At 45.5% G+C, this 7166-nt stretch overlaps 1 protein-coding gene across 8 annotated transcripts in view; it reads right to left on the reverse strand.

The window, feature by feature from the left end:
• MARF1 (meiosis regulator and mRNA stability factor 1) overlaps positions 1–2950 on the reverse strand; it is a 39675-nt gene extending 36725 nt beyond the window's left edge. For all 8 annotated transcript variants that reach the window (XM_027043189.2, XM_053213390.1, XM_027043188.2 and 5 more), the window contains exon 1: positions 2804–2950. The gene's annotated coding sequence lies outside the window, so the exon portion shown is untranslated. The remainder of the gene's footprint in view (positions 1–2803) is intronic.
• Between the last annotated feature and the right edge of the window lie 4216 nt (positions 2951–7166).

The following is a 7166-nucleotide window of genomic DNA, read 5'->3' on the forward strand; positions in this document are numbered from 1 at the left end:
AAGTCTTAAACAGTACAATAAAAGCAGATCAAATCGATAACAGCCACTGGGCATGGAGGCAGCCTGCCAATGGTAAGGACAGCGGAACGTCACTTCCAAGTCTTCGCCATCATACCAAACAACCACCTCTTCTTACCCACAGTGGCCATTTTAAGGTCATCAATTTATCAGAAAGTTCACCTGAACATAAATAAAACAATTTTTTTTAATGTTTTTATTTATTTATTTTGAGAGAGATAGGGCATGAGTGGGGATGGGGCAGAGAGAGAGGGAGAGAGAAAATCCCAAGCAGCCTCTGCATGGTCAGCGCAGAGCCCCACACAGGGCTCAGTCCCGTATACCGTAAGACCTGACTTGAGATCAAGAGTTGGACACTTTAACCGAGTGAGCCACCCGGGCGCCCCTGAAAACAATTTTTTTAGCTATCACTCTGATAAGTTGCTCCTCTCAAGAGTTTAACATCGACACAATATGGTGAAGGGAACAATGACTAACCAGTACTCTAAAATATACAACTGATCACAGAAAGCAGGGGTAGGCAAACTATAGCCGGCCAGCCAAAACCAGCCTGCTGCTTGTATTTAAATGGCCTTCAAACTAAGAATGTATTTTATATATCTTTAATTCTTAGGGGAAAAAAATTGTGTGACACAACATTATATGAAATTCAACTTTTGGTATCTATAAATAGAGAAATTTGTTTAAGTACTGTCTGGGGCTGCTTATGCACTACAACTACAGAGTTGAGTTACCAGAAAGAGAGACTGGCGGGGGAAGGCCTAAAACATTTACTATTTGGCCCTTAAGTTTCAGTTTCTTCCTCTGTAGAGTGTGCCTCATTTCTCCCCCTCCAAGGCATTGCAGGGAGCGGGGGGGGGGGGGGGGGGGGGGGGGGGGGGGAATTAGACAAAGGACTCCTCCCCGCTCCCCATCCATTTGTTTTCACCAATGTATAGTCTGTGCTAAGCACAGGGCTTGCTAAACCTTACATACTAAGTAATTATTTGTTAAATGAAGGAATGAATAAAGTAACTATTTACCTACTACATACAGTTAGGAGTTAAGTTAGAAGCAGAGACAGCATTAACAGCCACAATGATAAATTATAATAGCTACACTAGCTGTTTTTCTTACTCAAGACAGGTCTCATATTCCCTTACAATCTCTTTAGATCATAGGAATTTGTGATGTTCACAATACACAACTTCAACGTGCTCTCTCACCTCTTCAAGGCCAATGCTGAAAGTGAGGTAACAGGGAGAGTACAATACAGATTACAAAGTACTTTTATTTAACATTATTTCCTCATTCAGTAAATATTTATTTAGTGTCTACTATATAACAGGTCTGTGCTTGGCCCAGGAGATACAATGATGAAAGCAACCAGACAGTAAGATCCATTTATGTAATCTTTTTTTCCCCAGTCAATCTGTGAGATAGACGAGAGAGAAATAAGCCACATTTTACAGAGGAGTAAGCAGAAGTTTAATTAAGTTTTGCAACTTGCCAAGATCACACTTGGCAGAGAGGGGGCAGAACCAGGCTTGTCCACCCCTATCCACCACAACAAGGTGCCTTCCGTATTGCTCAACACAATCAACAGAAAGTACAAATGTATTAGCAGGTTAGTGGCCCGCACCCAGAAAATTTCCCAAGCATTCCACTAAGTACTTAGGCAGCCAAAGCAAGTTCTATCCGACGTGAGAGTCTTTGAACAATTCAGACAGTGCTTGAGAGCACAGACTCTACTGTTAGTCTGTGTATTAAGTCCCAATTTTGCGGCTTCCTATCTGTGCAGCTTTGGAGAGCTCACAACCTCTCTGAACCTCAAATCCTATCTGTAAAATGGGCCTGATAGTAACCGCAGCATCCTCAAAGGGCTGTTGTTGGGATTTAATGAGACAGTCACATGAAATTTAGAAGTGGCCTTCTCTTAAAACCCAAGCTAGTCCTGGATCCACAAACCACCCCAACCCATTACTTTGTTTTCATAGGTCTTCTATCTAAAATTATTTGCTTGATGTTTTACGTCGCCCCTATTGAATATAAACTCCATGACAGCAGGCATCATGTTTTCTTTCAGGGCTGTATTTCCTGCACCTAGCAGTGTCCGGTACCTATCAACAACTGTCCAATGAGTGAAGAGTTCAATAAACGTCTAGGAAGACCACTTAGGTTTTCATCCCCCAGGAGGCAAAACACCACAGTTACCGCTCAGAGAAGTTGGGGAGTCCAAAAGATACAAATGTAACTGGAAAGCTCTTGGTAATACCAGAAAGGTGCTTGGGAAACTAACACGTGTACCACGGTGTTGCTTTGCAATTAGTAGTGGGAGTGGCTCAGGGCAACTCAACACTTATCTGTCAAGCCAGAGACTACACCCTAGAGAGTGCTGAAAGACCGAGGAGAACGCAAAAACGCTCGGGGCGGGGGTTAAAAACACCCACCCCTTTACTCCTCTCTGAACCTTCCAACTGTGCACACTGCTCGAGAAGGGTTGCTCTCCACACCTGGAAGCCCCACAGGGAGCAGGGAGGCAGGTGCGGGCGGGGAGCCAAACACCCCCAAAAGGCAGTAGCGGCGCAGCAATGACAGTCGTGAACGGACCTGAAAGGGAGACAACCGGAACCTTTGCTGGCGGCCTGACTGGTGGGTCCCAGTCCTTCACCTCGGAGTAGCCAACCTCCCCCACCCCCGCCAGCAAAGGGCAGGGGAAGGGGGGGTACTTGTCCCGCCTCCAGTTGGTGGCCCCAGAGCAGTGAGTCCGTCAGGAACTAGTACCCAGCGCTGCCAGCCAACTCACCTCAGCCGCCGGCTCCACCTCCGCTCACATTCCGGCCCCGCCGCCTTCCCCCCGCCCCCCCAGGCCCTTTGTTTTGATTCCCGACTCCGCAGCTCCCGCCGCCGCCGCCAAGCGCACCCTCCACTTCCGCTTCCGCACCGCGCCGCCCCTGTCGCAAAACCGACGCCCTTCTCTCCCCACCTCGCTCCGCCCCTTCCTCCACTCCGCCCCCGCCGCCGCGTCCTTCCGCGCGGGGCGTGCTGGGAACCCCGGGGGGGGCGGGGCCTCGCGGCCCTGCAGCCTCGTCAGGCTCAGTCCCCTCCCGATAAACCCCTAAATAGGGTCCTTTCCCGGAGCAGACCCCGGCTTTTTTGGCGAAAACCCCAAGTTTAAGGAGGCCTTCTCCCTTGCTTATCGCGGTGGAGTGGAAAGGAACCTGAAAGCGAAGAATGAGGGGGCTTGTGAGGTGGAACCGGGGGGGAAAAAACCTCCCAACCGGGAATTGGTACAATTCAGCTCTTTCGGTCTTTTGAGGGAAGACGGTTTAAGTGGGGTTTCGATTAAAAAAAAAAAAAAAAAAGTCGTTTTGGCGCGCGTTCCGCTCTCCCTCGCGCCCTGCTCCCGTCACGTGACGAGTCTACTTTTTTTTTTTTTTTTTTTTTTTTAATGAAATGACGCATATTTTCCACAACATCCTTAATCTAGTGCGGCCTAGCGGCGAGAGGAGAGAAAAATAACTGCCAGCGGGGCTTCTTGCCCCGCTGGCAGAAATGAAGATGTGGACCCGGAGTCGGCGGGACAGTGTCACCTACTCTTAAGGGGTCCTCGTGATTTTAGTTAAAAAGCGTCATTTTTAATGTGTGGTTTTTGTTTTTTTGTTGTTTTTTTTTTAAGAGAGCGCACGCAGAAGCGTGCTTGAAGGGAGGGGCGGGGAGGACGGGGACAGACGATCGGAACCCCGTTCTGTGCGGACAGCAGAGAGCCCGAAGTGGGGCTTGAACTCCTGAACCGCCAGATCATGACCTAAGCCACAGTGGGACCTTAACCGATTGAGCCACCCAGGCGCCCCAGAAAACATCATTTTTTGAAAGCGCTGGTCCGGAGCTCGTTCCAACGCATGTGAACTTTTCCAGGGACCGGTTGGGGGAAGCCCTGGGAAGCTAGTGACAGTTTGGGTTTTAGGTGGATGCATGTGCCATGGTGGTGGTGGTGGTGGGGTAGGTGCTTCGCAGTCTTTACTGTGACCTGAAGGGTTTTATTTTAAAGCTCAGCACCATGGTCATTTTTGAAACTGCCAACTGCTCGCGATTTCCTGTTGCCAATGAGAAAAACAAAGCGCCTGTCTAAATCCAGACCTATTTAAGATGTGCTGGCTGAGTTCGACCTAGAAGTTTGCTGAGAAAACAGATGAATTTTGTAGAAGAATAAGCAGAAACCACCCAATGAGATTCCCCTCCCCACCCCTCCCCCACCCCCAGGCTGCGGGGTGAGGCAATTTCATTAGGCAATTCGCATTAAGTGGGGGAAATTTCAGGGGAAGCTGATCCATCCCTGTAGACGTCCTTGTAGACGCCTATTGTGGAGGGCAAGATCAAACACGCAGCTGAAGCACCCTACGTGCTTGCCTTTCAATTTCCAGAAGGCAGATGACAAGCACACACATCATCTGCCTGCTTAGGTATTTATTACTGCTGAGTAAATCTTCGCTGTGTCTGTGTGTGGGTATTATTTTCCAAGTGGGAATTAGAACAGAGGAAAAACAGCCCTGTGTCTAGTGTGGTTTTGTTTTGTTTTGTTTTTTTTCCTCCCAAAGTACGAAACAAATAATGCTTCTCTTTGGAGGAGTTTTTCTTTTTATTGCAGTTGAGTACCGCTAAACACAGACCAAAGTAACTGAAAATATAAAAAGGAAACAGAGTAATTGTGGATTTTAATTGCCTTTTAAAAAAGACTTTTAGTCGCAAGAACAATACAGAGCAGACACATTTTGTTGGACTTTGCTTGGCATTCTTTCAAGCCCAGAACTGTGCCTGATCTCAACAAGTTAAATGCAGTCAATAAAACGGAACCAATCGGTTATGGAAAGTTAATGAAAAGTCTGAATTACAAGTAATTTTTGATGAGATTCAGTTTTAGTGTTTTCTGTAGAAAAACAGCCTAAGCAGAGGACACCAGCGCTTGGAAGCAATTGTGAAGCGAAATGCAATTTGATACTTGTGAAAGAGTGCTTTCACATTTTTCTGAAGATATATTTTCTTAAATATAGGCCTGTTAATCTTACTCCTGTTTCTTTCCTGGGCAAACTCTTTTATCAGAGAGTAACTTTCAGTTTTTCCCTGTACAAATTATAATCTTCACATTTATGAAACCGGGATGAAGTTTTCTTTTGGGGCTATTTAAGCGGCTACTTTACATTTAATTCACCTCAATTAATCTCGCTGCCACTACAGGAGTTTCTCCCCCAGCAACTTCTCTCCTGCCTATGTTCAGTTCAGTGTTTTGCAATAATAAATTATGATGGAAGGACATAAGCAAGAAAAACAACTCTCTGCTAATTCTAATTATTCTAATGCTAATTCTTAATATGTAAAAGCTACAAGGAAAACAAATTGAATAAAGGGAGGAAAAGGTTTTAAAGTGCACCAAAATTTTCATTTCATTTTAAAGGTTTTACCCAATAACCAATCCATTTCCCTAAAGTATTCCTGAAGAGGATTTTCATGATCATTTCAGTATCCTCCCTGTTGTCTTTGTGGAAAATGAAGGAAATTGGAAACTAACTAGTTTAAGTGACATGATCAATGACATTTAGTCAGGCCAAACTCATCGATTTGTGCTTCAGTTTATCTGTAAACTGGGATGATTACTCCCTGCCCAGAACCCCAGGGAATAGAGAGAGTCAAATAAAATTCTGAGAGTGAAAGAAAGCATCAGAGGAAAAGTATCAAGAGGCTGCAAATTATTAGTGTTTGTGACCAGGATGGAAGTTTCCTAAAAGACATTTTGGGGGGCGCCTGGGTGGCTTGGTCGGTTAAGCGTCCAACTTCGGCTCAGGTCATGATCTCACGGTCCGAGAGTTCGAGCCCTGCGTCGGGCTCTGTGCTGACAGCTCAGAGCCTGGAGCCTGTTTCAGATTCTGTGTCTCCCTCTTTATCTGCTCCTCCCCAGTTCATGCTCTGTCTCTCTCTGTCTCAAAAATAAAAGTTAAAAAAAAAAGACATTTTGGTACTTTCCTTAACCCTGTTGATGTAGGTAGTGATGTTCCCTTTTGGGTCTCTGAGCTTTGGGAACTAGCAAAGAGTCAAAATGAAGTCAAATTAGAGAAAGGTCAGTCTTACCCAAGGCAGGGAGGTAGGAAGGATTCCAGGAGTGTGGAGAGAGGCCTCAAAATAGCTAAAAAATCTCTTTGCCTCTAGGGTAGTGCTGAAGAATGTGGGTGTAGGAGTCAAACAGACCCAGGTTTGAGGACTGATTTGTAATTACTAAGTGGAACACCTTAGGCAATGCATTTAATTTCCTGCACCTTTATTTTCTCATCTTTAAAATGAGGACAGTAAAAGTGCTTTTCTGTTGTCCTCATTATCTGGGTCTCAGGTCCATTGTCACCTCCATAGAGCAGACTTCCCTGACTATGTGAAGTGACCTCTCTCAGCCCTTTTCTATCAAGTGACCTTGCTTTATTCTTAGCACTTACTAACATCTGAAATTATTTTACCGTTCGCTGGTTTTCTCTCTTGCTTTTAGCATAGCCTTTTGAGGATTGGCATCTTGTCTGACATTGTGTCTTAAGCCTGATTGCTCAATAAATATTTGTTGGTGAACAATTAGGATTGTTATGAGAATTAAGAAAACCCATGTCAAGAGGTTAGCATTGTGCCTGACACATATAACCAATAAGCAAATCACAATGGCTTAACAATTACATAGACTGTATTTAACTGTGTGCTAGGTATTGTCCTAAACGTTTTACAAACTCCAAGTTACCTCATTTTGTCTCCACATAACCCGTAGGTAGATTCCTATTATGAACCCCCGTGTTAGACATGAGGAAACTAAGTCACAGAGTGTCTAGGTCAGTTGCCCAAGATCAACCAGCTAGTAGGAGCAAAGCCAGAATTCAAAGCCAGGCTGGAAACCAAACATACTCTAGGTCTACTCTCCTTGAAGAGGACAATGATGTTGAAATTTTTATTTTGGGTGTAAAGGACATGGAGCGTTGCTTAGCCTAAGGGGACCTGGATCTTTGTCCTTCCCTCCATTTGGGGAAAATGCTATCGGTGTTTAGGGGAGGGAGTCGCATTTTCTTGAAGAGCATGGCCCTCAAGTCCAAGCCCGTCCCGGGATGTCCAAGGACCCGCCTGCACACTCCAAGGCTGTCCAGGTC

Source organism: Acinonyx jubatus, chromosome E3 (genome assembly GCF_027475565.1).
Source record: "Acinonyx jubatus isolate Ajub_Pintada_27869175 chromosome E3, VMU_Ajub_asm_v1.0, whole genome shotgun sequence".
NCBI classification, from domain to species: Eukaryota; Metazoa; Chordata; class Mammalia; order Carnivora; family Felidae; genus Acinonyx; species Acinonyx jubatus.